General features: G+C 45.8%; 1 long non-coding RNA gene across 1 annotated transcript; it reads right to left on the bottom strand.

Moving 5' to 3' along the window:
- Positions 1–541: 541 nt before the first annotated feature.
- On the bottom strand, positions 542–10339 carry LOC120993299. Its single transcript, XR_005777199.1, has 3 exons — positions 10192–10339; positions 7719–7724; positions 542–551 (listed from the first exon to the last, which is right to left on the bottom strand). It is a non-coding gene; the product is annotated as an uncharacterized LOC120993299 (long non-coding RNA).
- Between the last annotated feature and the right edge of the window lie 1029 nt (positions 10340–11368).

Genomic DNA, 11368 nt, shown 5'->3' with positions numbered 1-11368 from the left:
GCGGCCTCCCTACCCACCCCCTCCAGGTACCTATTCCCAGGTGTGAGACCTTCCTTACCACTGGAAACCTGTTGCTGGTCAGATATAAGGACAAGAGGGATGTCCTTGTACTGTCCACAATTCACGGTAAAGGCATCACCCCTGTCCCTGTGCAAGGTACCGCGGCAACGGTCCTCAAGCCCGATTGTATCGTCGACTACAATCGGTATATGGGAGGAGTTGATCTCTCTGATCAAGTCCTCAAGCCATATAACGCCATGCGCAAAACCCGGGCATGGTACAAAAAGTTGCGGTCTACTTGAACAGGTTGCCTTGTAAAACTCTTTTGTGCCGTCCCGGAGCGCTGGCAACACAGGGAAATTCTTGCAGTTCTATGAGGCAGTCCTCAAGGCCCAGATCTTTTCTGACCGGGCGCCTGGATCGTCCCTCGCCAACACTTTCCAGTGGAGTACAAAATGTATAATCCCCTTCCCCAATTTTAATTCTATTTGGCCACAGACAATCACCCAAAAAAAAAAAAAAAAAACTATTGCTCTCATACTTTGGAGACACTAAAATTTTATTTTTTTTAATGATATTATTTTGTAAAACTAAAATAAATAAAAATAAGGCTACTTTCACACCTGCGTTCAGGTGTCCGCTCGTGAGCTCCGTTTGTCGGGTGTCCGCCTGGCCGTGCGGAGGCGAGCGGATCCGTCCAGACTTATAATGGAAGTCAATGGGGACGGATCCGCTTGAAGATGACACCATATGGTTCAATCTTCAAGCGGATCCGTTCCCCATTGACTTTCAATGTAAAGTCTGAACGGATCCGCTCAGGCTACTTTCAGACTTAGAAAATTTTCTAAGTAATAATGCAGACCTTACATCACAAAAAGTGTAATAGCAAGCGATCAAAGTCATATGCACCCCAAAATAGTGCCAATAAAACCGTCCTCTCATCCCGCAAAAAATTAGCCCCTACCTAAGACAATCGGCTAAAAACAAAAAAAAAAGACTCTCAGACTATAGACACACTAAAATGTTTTTTTTTTTTTTTAAAAGATATTAGTGTAAAACCTAAATAAATGTAAAAAAGTAGACATATTAGGTTTGCCGCGTCCGTAAGTATCTGCTCTATAAAAAAAAACACATGACCCAACCCCTCAAATGAACAGTCAAAAAAATAAAATAAAAACGGTGTAAAAAAAGCTATTTTTCTTGTCACCTTACAGCAAGCGATCAAAAAGTCATATGCACCCCAAAATAGTGCCAATAAAACCGTCCTCTCATCCTGCAAAAAATGAGCCCCTATCTAAGACAATCGGCTAAAAAAAAAAAAAAAAACGGACTCTCAGACTATGGAGACTATGGAGATACTAAAATGTTTTTTTTTAAAAACAAAAAGGATATTATAGTGTAAAACCTAAATAAATTTTAAAAAGTTGACATATTAGGTATTGCCGCGTCCGTAAGAATCTGCTCTATAAAAATAACACATGGGGGGCGTGGCATGGACGTCTACAGAGATGGCGACGTGATCTTTGAGCTCCGCTGCTCCCGCTTCTAACTCGGCCTAATTCGCAGACATTGGCGTGTCACATGGGGAAAAATTTGCCCCCAAAGAAGCCTGCTACCCGCCCGACCTCCGGAGAGAACCGAACATTAGACGCTTACCTCACCCGTTGCTCCCAGCCCCTGACATCGCAGTACGGCCTCCTCCAGCAGTCTTTCACAGGCGCCATTACAGTGGCGGCAGCTCCCCCCTTCTCCAGCGTGGCAGGTGAGTGCGGCAGTGAAGCCTCTGGGGAACCCTCTCTCTCCCTCCTAGCTACAGAATTTGTGTCTTTTCGGCTCACTGCTACCCCTGGCCTGCACTTGGAGTCCCCTGGACGCTCGCAGGGCTCCCAGCCTGACGCCCACATTATGCCGCCCAAAGCAGCCCCCAAACAGACCAGACAGCTTGCGGCTACACCATCACACCGCCGTGAGTGGGGAGATCCCCGTGATGCTGAGGTGGACACTGTCTCTTATCAATTACACCCCCCCAGAGACATGAATGTCTGGGATCATTGTCCAGCTTCTGGGGATGAGGGTGAAGATGGCCCCCTCTGTACCTCCCAACCTACAATATCTCTGCAGCAGGCTTTGCAGCAACTGCCCACAAAGGCTGATTTTAAAGCAATAGTGGCTGAGGTGTGGAATGCATGTAAGGCAGAAATTTCTTCTCTACATTTGGACTTGCAACAAATGTCCGCTAGCGTGGATCAAATTGAGACGGAGCATGATGACGCCAGACGGTATGTGTCTCAGCTACAATCTATTATAGCTATCCAATCCCAAGCTATTAAAGAGAATACCAAGTACCTGGAAGACCTTGATAACAGAGGACGCCGTAATAATATACGGGTCAGAGGTCTGCTAGAGTCAGATTCTGATGAGGACCTGGACATTATATTGAACGAACTGTTTAATTTAATTCTGGTTCCCCAAACACCGCTGGTCATTAACCCCTTAAGGACTCAGCCCTATTTCACCTTAAGGACTTGGCCATTTTTTGCAAATCTGACCAGTGTCACTTTAAGTGCTGATAACTTTAAAACGCTTTGACTTATCCAGGCCGTTCTGAGATAGTTTTTTCGTCACATATTGTACTTCATGACACTGGTAAAATTGGGTCCAAAAAGTTAATTTTTTTGCATAAAAAAATACCATACAATGTGCTGACACCCTGGTATAACCACTAGAAGCCAACGATTATTCAAGGGGAGGCGGGCGGGGGATCGCGATCCCGCCTCCCGCACCGCCCGCCTCCCGCACCTCCGGCACCGCCTGCGACACCCCCCCTGCACCACCCGCCCACATAATATCATTCAGGGGTGCAGGGGGGGTTAATAAAACTTAATTTTGGGTGTTTTAAAGTTTGATCCCCGCGGTCAGAGACCGCGGGGATCAGAATCGGCTACAAGCGCAGCAAACCGCAGGTCTGAATTGACCTGCGGTTTGCTGCGATCGCGGATACGGGGGGGGGTCACATGACCCCCCCTGCATTGTTACGGGATGCTGGCTGAATGATTTCAGCCGAAATCCCGTTTCGATTAACCCCCGGGGCGCCGCAATCCTATTTTAAACTCATGACGTACCGGTACGTCATGGGTCCTTAAGGACTCGGGACCCATGCCGTACCGATACGTCCTAAGTCCTTAAGGGGTTAAACTTGACCGGGCTCATAGGGCACTCCGACCAAAAAGCACTACTTCACAACCACAGGATGTGATCTGTTGCCTGCATGACTTCCGCTTGAAGGAATGTATTATGGCCAAAGCCCGTGCTCTACGTACAATATCTTTTAAAGGCTCCAGTGTCCATCTGTACCAGGACTTATCTTGGCTGACCCTACAGAAAAGAAGAGCTCTTCAACCTCTTTTAGCTTGTCTGAAAGATCTTAAAATACCATACCGCTGGGGCTTTCCTTTTGCTTTAATAGCTACAAAGAATGGCAAGTCTTCAGTTCTACGCACCCACGCGAACTTATCCAGCTTCTGCTCCTCTCCTTAACACCCCGATCCTTGATGACTGGGAGGCCCCTGACCCTCCCCCGGCCCCTGCTCCATTATGGCACACAGTCCAGCGGAAAAGAAATCGATCCCCTCCGCAGGCGGGAGCATTTGGATCTCCCCTTCGTGACGCGCCTCCTTTAAAGCTTTCTTGAGGGACTAACCCCCTCCGAGGCCTTCTGATGATTGTTACTGAGCAGCAGCTCTTAAGTTTAGTGCAATTGTTTTTATTGCATTGTTTTTTTTATTTGTTTTGTTTCAGGTGATCCCTGAGATATTATTCTTACCTCGCCTATCATGGCGTTCAGTCAGGTCCATACCGACGGGACTCTATTTTTTGCCCTCTCTCTATTCCTCACTCTAGATTTTGAGGTGGGACAGACGTGTTTTTTTTTTTTTTTCACTCTTGTTCACATTACATTGAGTCTTGACTGGTTGACAACACCCAATGTTCAGAATTCTATTCCATGTTTTCTGTCGTATATGTTGTCTCGTGTCTCCCCTTTTTTCCTTGTGTGTCTCCCCCCTAGGTTCCTTAATGCTACAACATTGAGACGAGTTTCATATGGAGGGGTGGGCCCCCTGAAGGATCCCTCTCTGGTCATTGGCAAGTATCACTATTCCATGTACACCCATGATTAAGTGTATTTCTCTAAACGTTAAAGACCTTAACTCAAATGCAAAGAGGAGGCTGGCTCTCACTGAATGTAAATCTCAGAAAGCAGATGTCGTTTTTTTGCAAGAAACTCACTTTGACAGAGAGGGTTCCTTTAAGTTTGTGGCCCGAACATATCCGTGAGTGTATTCAGCTAGTGCAGGCAAAAAAACTGCTGGGGTTGCTATTCTCCTATCTGCTACCTGCCCTATCCAAATTGAATCTTGTCAGATTGATGATCACGGTAGATATATAATACTCCAGACCTCCCTTCACGGTACCCCACTTATTTTATGTAATGTCTATGCCCCAAACTCGGGTCAGATCCCCTTCCTGAAAAAGGTTTTTTGGGAACTAGACAAATATCTACCAGCGACACTTGTTGTCGGTGGTGATTTTAATGCCGCGTTCTCAGAGCATTGGGACAGACTGACCCCTGGGAACGTATTACCGTCTAGAGCACAGCGAAAATTGTCACGCCTCTTCAGAAAGCTCATTAGACAATATGCACTGTATGACCTGTGGAGGGTTAATAATCCTTCGGCTAGAACATATTCCTTTTACGCTCACCCACACAGAACTCATACCCGTATAGATTACTTATTTGGGAACACGCTCGCCCTCAGAATGTTGACAGATGCTGAGATGGGAAATATCATGTTGTCTGACCATGCGCCAATCTCTGTTACATTTAACCCGAGGGGTACCTGTCCTCGGGTGTGTCACTGGCGGCTTAATGAATCTCTGCTAACTAAGCTACCTACTAGGCAAGAGCTGGTTAATTCCTTGGAGGAATATTTCGCTCTCAACCAACCCTCAGCTCCATCTATAGCCATATTGTGGGAGGCGCATAAAGCCGTCTTCAGAGGCAAGTGTATTAGTGTAAGCACTAGATTGAAAAGAGACTATAACCTGTGTTATAATAACACCCTTGCCCAGTTAAAACAGTTAGAGGCCCGTTTGGGGTCCTATTGCGGCGTATAGTGCTCCTTCGTATTCGGTTGCGTGAAATGGCATTTGAAAAAAATTGTAAACTCCTATTGTATTCGCGACAATGGTTTTATATGTGGGGTAATAAATCACACACTATTCTGGCCCGCCAACTCCGGGATTCGGCCGCGACTTCCACCCCAATGGCTCTGAGAACGAACAGTGGGGATTTGGTGTACGACCCCAAAACGATATTGGATCAATTTCATACTATGCTTCTCTATACTCCCTCCCACCACAGATGCCCTCCGACCCAGTGGACTGCCAAAAACTATTTGACTCTTTTCTGGCTCGGGGTAGTCTACCTAAGCTATCACCGGAGCAGGGTCTGCGCTTAACGCTCAGATCACGGCTGAGGAAATACAAGGGGTGATCTCCCAGTTACCTAATGGTAAGTCACCTGGACCGGATGGGTTACCCTATTCTTACTACAAGACATTCTCATCTCTTCTAATACCCCACTTATGTACCCTTTTTAACTCATTCTTGCGAGGCCCAGCTATACCGGAAACTATGCTTCATTCCCATATTACTCTTATTCCGAAACTGGGAAAGGACACCCTAGATTGCACTAATTATCGCCCTATTGCTCTTCTAAACTCTGACCTAAAAATATTCACCAAATTGTTAGCAGATTGGTTGGCGTACTGGCTCCCGCAATTAGTACACTCTGACCAGGTTGGCTTTGTGAGGGGCCGTCAGGGTGGAGATAACACGAGAAGGCTTATTAACCTGATAGATATTGCCAATAGGCAACATCAACGGGCACTACTATTGAGTTTAGACGCGGAAAAAGCGTTTGACCGCTTAGGTTGGCCGTTCATGTTTTCCACCCTGCAGGCTTTCGGATTCTCTGGTCCTTTCCTCTCAGCCCTCCGTTTACTATATAGCCGTCCTACAACGACAATTAAACTACCATATGCTAACTCAGCCCCCTTCTTGATTAAAAATGGCACCAGACAGGGGTGCCCACTCTCACCTCTTTTGTTCGTGCTTTGCATTGAGCCTTTAGCTGCAGCAATCGGGTCTTACCCAGACATCCATGGAATCATGGTTAATCAGGTTGAATATAAAATATCATTATTTGCAGATGATGTTTTTCTCACTTTATCTGACCTATATATTACTTTGCCTAATTTATTTGGTCTGCTAACAATATATAGTCCGCTTTCCGGATATAGGGTTAACTCCACGAAAACAGAAGCCCTCCCCTTGAATCTACCTGCAGAAGTCTTAACTCCGCTTCGGTCCAACTACCGTTTTAGATGGCAAGACACTGCCTTACGCTATTTGGGAGTAAACCTGACGGCATCATATTCATCTATATATTCCCATAATTTTCCCGCCTTATTTCAGGATCTTAAACTTCAGATGACTAAATGGAGGTCTCTTCCCATATCTGTTTGGCCGCATAGCGGCAGTTAAAATGTCCATTTTGCCGAGAGAACTCTATTTATTTGAGACTCTCCCGGTACATGTATCAAGAACGGAGCTACGAGCACTACAGGCCGGTATATTAAAATGTATATGGAATGGGAAGAGACATAGGATAGCTAGTAGTACCCTTGTGGCCCTAAAAACTCAGGGGGGGTTGGCGGTCCCAGATATTACCAAATATTATTGGGCCACCCACCTTAGAAGGCTACCGGCATGGTCTAGACTCTATGCTTACTCTAGGTGGATGGAAATTGAAAAATTATGGATCGCCCCAATACACCCTAACTCTCTGTTGTGGTCCCCAATCCCCCAAACCCAACTACCAGACTTATTAGGACCAATGTTACACACATACAAAGTATGGCAGTATTGTAAACATCATTTCTCTCTAATTTCCGAGAGGTCCTCCATGACGTCCTTCTTGTTTACCCCGCTCTTTAGTGCTGGATCACAAGCTTCTTTTTTTAAACCATGGTTTTCCAGGAAAATGTTTAGATTTGCAGATCTGATAGATTACAGAACACTACAACTACTTTGATTTGACGAACTTAGGAGCTCTAGGTCACTTCCAGAGGCAACTAGGTACCATTACCTACAAATTCAGCATTTGTTTGCCACTCTGTTTCACTCGAAACAAGTGTCTATCCCCACGTCCTTTGAGAAGGCGTGCAAGCTTTCGGAATCGACCAGAGGCCTTATATCTGAAATATATGTGCTCCTCTCATCCCCGGCCTCTCCTACATCTATCCGACACTTATATATGTCTAAATGGGAATCGATCTTGCACCGCTCTATTCCACTGGAAGAGTGGAGAAGGATCTGGCAGAGAGCTGCGATGACATCAACCTGTGTTACCCACAGAGAGAATACTTATAAAATAATGATGTTCTGGTATCACACTCCAAGATTGTTACATAAGTTCAATCCTAATATTTCGGATAGATGTTGGAGATGTGGCACAGAGGAGGGTTCCCATATCCATATTTTCTGGGAATGCCGGATTATAACCCCTTTCTGGGCCATGGTGCAGGAAGTTCTCTACAACCTGTTTGAGGTCAGGTTCCCCCTAGACCCTTACACATATCTGCTAAATATCACACATATACCTCTGAAGAAACACTTATTGAAGTTAATGTTATATGTTCTATCTGCGGGCAGACGTTTACTGGCTAGATTTTGGAAACTGACAGATTGCCCGTCACGGGCTGAACTCATCACTAGTATAATAGAAGTCAGACGCCTTGAGCATCTGTCGGCCACATTGCTTGCCTCGGTGGATAAATTCGACCGAGTTTGGAAACAATGGGACCTGGTGTTTGATGCTCCTGAATGAATGGGCCTTCACCTCACTCCCCCCATCCTAGCCCTACTGTGTCATGTCTTGTCACTCTTCTTTGTATGTCCAAAGATCTCTCTTACAGTAATTTTTTGTGTGACTTCATACGGATTATATGATGGCACACAGTGTATCATTACAGCAACCTGTTGACCCTTACTACAGTATTACTTTTCAATGATTATTATTAGGGATGTCCCGATACCGATACCAGTATCAGTATCGGGACCGATACCTGACATTTGCACGAGTACTTGTACTCGTGCAAATGTCCCCGATACCACTGCCGATACCTGTGCGCCGCTTCTAAATGTGGTCCGCGGCCTGCCCCTGCATCTCGCACAGCAAAAAGTAAAAACAGCTGCTTCTTGCTCCCCTCGCCCTGATTACCAGCTGCCTCCGCTGTCCCCGGCTCCTCGCATGTTTAAGACTCCGCCCACAGCCATCCGATGTGACCAGTTCTGCATGTGGTGGAGGTTGTCTGGAAAGAGACTTTTCCCGCGGCTTCTCTGATTAACACTTTCCGCAGCGGCCGCCACCGTCCCCGCCTCCTCCCCCCACAGACATCTGATCTCCGAATCGGAGCACAGGAGCAAGCCAGCCGCGGGAAAAACCTCTCCAGAGTCCAGACACCCTCCGGCCTCCTCACACAGAGTTCGCCTGCCAGTAGTTTTAAAAGTTATAGGAACCGACCCTAGTAAGTGTATAAAGCTTAGTTAGAAGATAATAACCAGTTAGAAGAAATAAAGGTGTTGTGGTCTGTCTTCTATGGCCCTGGTCTTTCCCTTCCTGCCTGCAAGCTGCACATTGATCTATAAAAGCAGGCATTAGGGCAAGAAGAAAAATACATTACTGTATAACAAGACTATTATACTGAGGAGGGAGGGCTTCAAAAATTGTTGTCCTGACTCCATACAGTACGTCTCCTTGTGGCTGCCCCCATACAGTGTAACGTCTCCTTGTGGCTGCCCCCATACAGTATAACGTCTCCTTGTGGCTGCCCCCATACAGTATAATGTCTCCTTGTGGCTGCCCCATACAGTATAATGTCTCCTTGTGGCTGACCCCATACAGTATAACGTCTCCTTGTGGCTGACCCCATACAGTATAACGTCTCCTTGTGGCTGCCCCCATACAGTATAATGTCTCCTTGTGGCTGGCCCCATACAGTATAACGTCTCCTTGTGGCTGCCCCATACAGTATACCGTCTCCTTGTGGCTGACCCCATACAGTATAACGTCTCCTTGTGGCTGACCCCATACAGTATAACGTCTCCTTGTGGCTGACCCCATACAGTATAACGTCTCCTTGTGGCTGCCCCCATATAGTATAACGTCTCCTTGTGGCTGACCCCATACAGTATAACGTCTCCTTGTGGCTGACCCCATACAGTATAATGTCTCTTTGTGGCTGACCCCATACAGTATAACGTCTCTTTGTGGCCACCCCATACAGTATAACGTCTCCTTGTGGCTGACCCCATACAGTATAATGTCTCTTTGTGGCACCCATTCAGTGTAATGTCTCCAAACTCTCCTTGGAACCTCGAGTGTTTTTTTAAATTCATGTTGCCCATGACTTTGCCCACAGACATCTGATCTCCGAATCGGAGCACAGGAGCAAGCCAGCCACGGGAAAAACCTCTCTAGAGTCCAGACACCCTCCGGCCTCCTCACACAGAGTTCGCCTGCCAGTAGTTTTAAAAGTTATAGGAACCGACCCTAGTAAGTGTATAAAGCTTAGTTAGAAGATAATAACCAGTTAGAAGAAATAAAGGTGTTGTGGTCTGTCTTCTATGGCCCTGGTCTTTCCCTTCCTGCCTGCAAGCTGCACATTGATCTATAAAAGCAGGCATTAGGGCAAGAAGAAAAATACATTACTGTATAATGGCCACAAGACTATTATACTGAGGAGGGAGGGCTTCAAAAATTGTTGTCCTGACTCCATACAGTACGTCTCCTTGTGGCCCCCATACAGTCTCCTTGTGGCTGCCCCCATACAGTATAACGTCTCCTTGTGGGATGACCCCATATAGTATAACGTCTCCTTGTGGCTGACCCCATACAGTATAACATCTCCTTGTGGCTGACCCCATACAGTATAATGTCTCTTTGTGACTGCCCCCATACAGTATAACGTCTCTTTGTGGCACCTATTCAGTGTAATGTCTCCTAACTCTCCTTGGAACCTCAAGTGTTTTTTTTAATTCATGTTGCCCATGACTTTGCCCACAGACATCTGATCTCCGAATCGGAGCACAGGAGCAAGCCAGCCACGGGAAAAGCCTCTCCAGAGTCCAGACACCCTCCTCACACAGAGTTTGCCTGCCAGGAGTTTCCAAAGGTAGAGGAACCGACCCTAGTAAATAATAAGCTTAGGAGAAATTCAGTAAAAAGAGAATATAAAATAAGGTGGAGGGGGGAGGAAATGGGCATATAACAGTGTTTCCCAACCAATGTACCTCCAGCAGTTGCAAAACTACACCTCCCAGCATGCAAAGGCTGTCAAGGCATTCTGGGAGATGTAGTTTTGCAACTGCTGGAGGCACATTGGTTGTGAAACATGGTTATATGCCCATTTATTAATTTATTAACCCTTGTACAAAGGAAAAGTAAACATTGCTATCAGCAACTGCGCCGCTGTTTCTTTGTACAAGGTTTGATAAATCTCCCCTATGACTAAATTAAATTGAAATTTGCTGTAACATTACTACTACCAAAAAGGTGAAGAAACTTATTTATTGCATCCTTTCAGTGCACAGAGCCGCCAGCAAAATGTCAGCAGTGTGGAAGCATTTCAAAATTTGTGAGGACAACCCACGCATGGCAGAATGCAATCTTTGTTCTACAAAGATATCAAGAGGAGGTGCAAAAGTTAGCTCATATAATACTAGCAATCTTATAAAACACCTAAAAATAAAACATAAAAATGAGCATGGAGAATTTGCTGCTGTTTCTACCAGCAGTGCTCGGCAGCCAACACTGGAGGAAACGCTAGCAAAACGAGAAAAATTTTCAAGAGAAAATTCCACAAGTTAGTGGAATATGAGACTTTGTAGGAAAAAAAAAAAAAAAATCATCATATTCCGCTAACTTGTGACAAAAAATAATAAATTCTAGGAACTCGCCATGCCCCTCACGGAATACCTTGGGGTGTCTTCTTTCCAAAATGGGGTCACTTGTGGGGTAGTTATACTGCCCTTGCATTCTAGGGGCCCAAATGTGTGGTAAGGAGTTTGAAATCAAAATCTGTAAAAAATGACCTGTGAAATCCGAAAGGTGCTCTTTGGAATGTGGGCCCCTTTGCCCACCTAGGCTGCAAAAAAGTGTCACACATGTGGTATCTCCGTACTCAGGAGAAGTTGGGCAATGTGTTTTGGGGTGTCATTTTACATATACCCATGCTGGGTGAGA

Source organism: Bufo bufo, chromosome 3 (assembly GCF_905171765.1).
Source record: "Bufo bufo chromosome 3, aBufBuf1.1, whole genome shotgun sequence".
Lineage (NCBI taxonomy): Eukaryota > Metazoa > Chordata > Amphibia > Anura > Bufonidae > Bufo > Bufo bufo.
The sequence above is the reverse complement of the archived record's forward strand: the minus strand, read 5'-3'. Positions and strand labels throughout refer to the sequence as shown.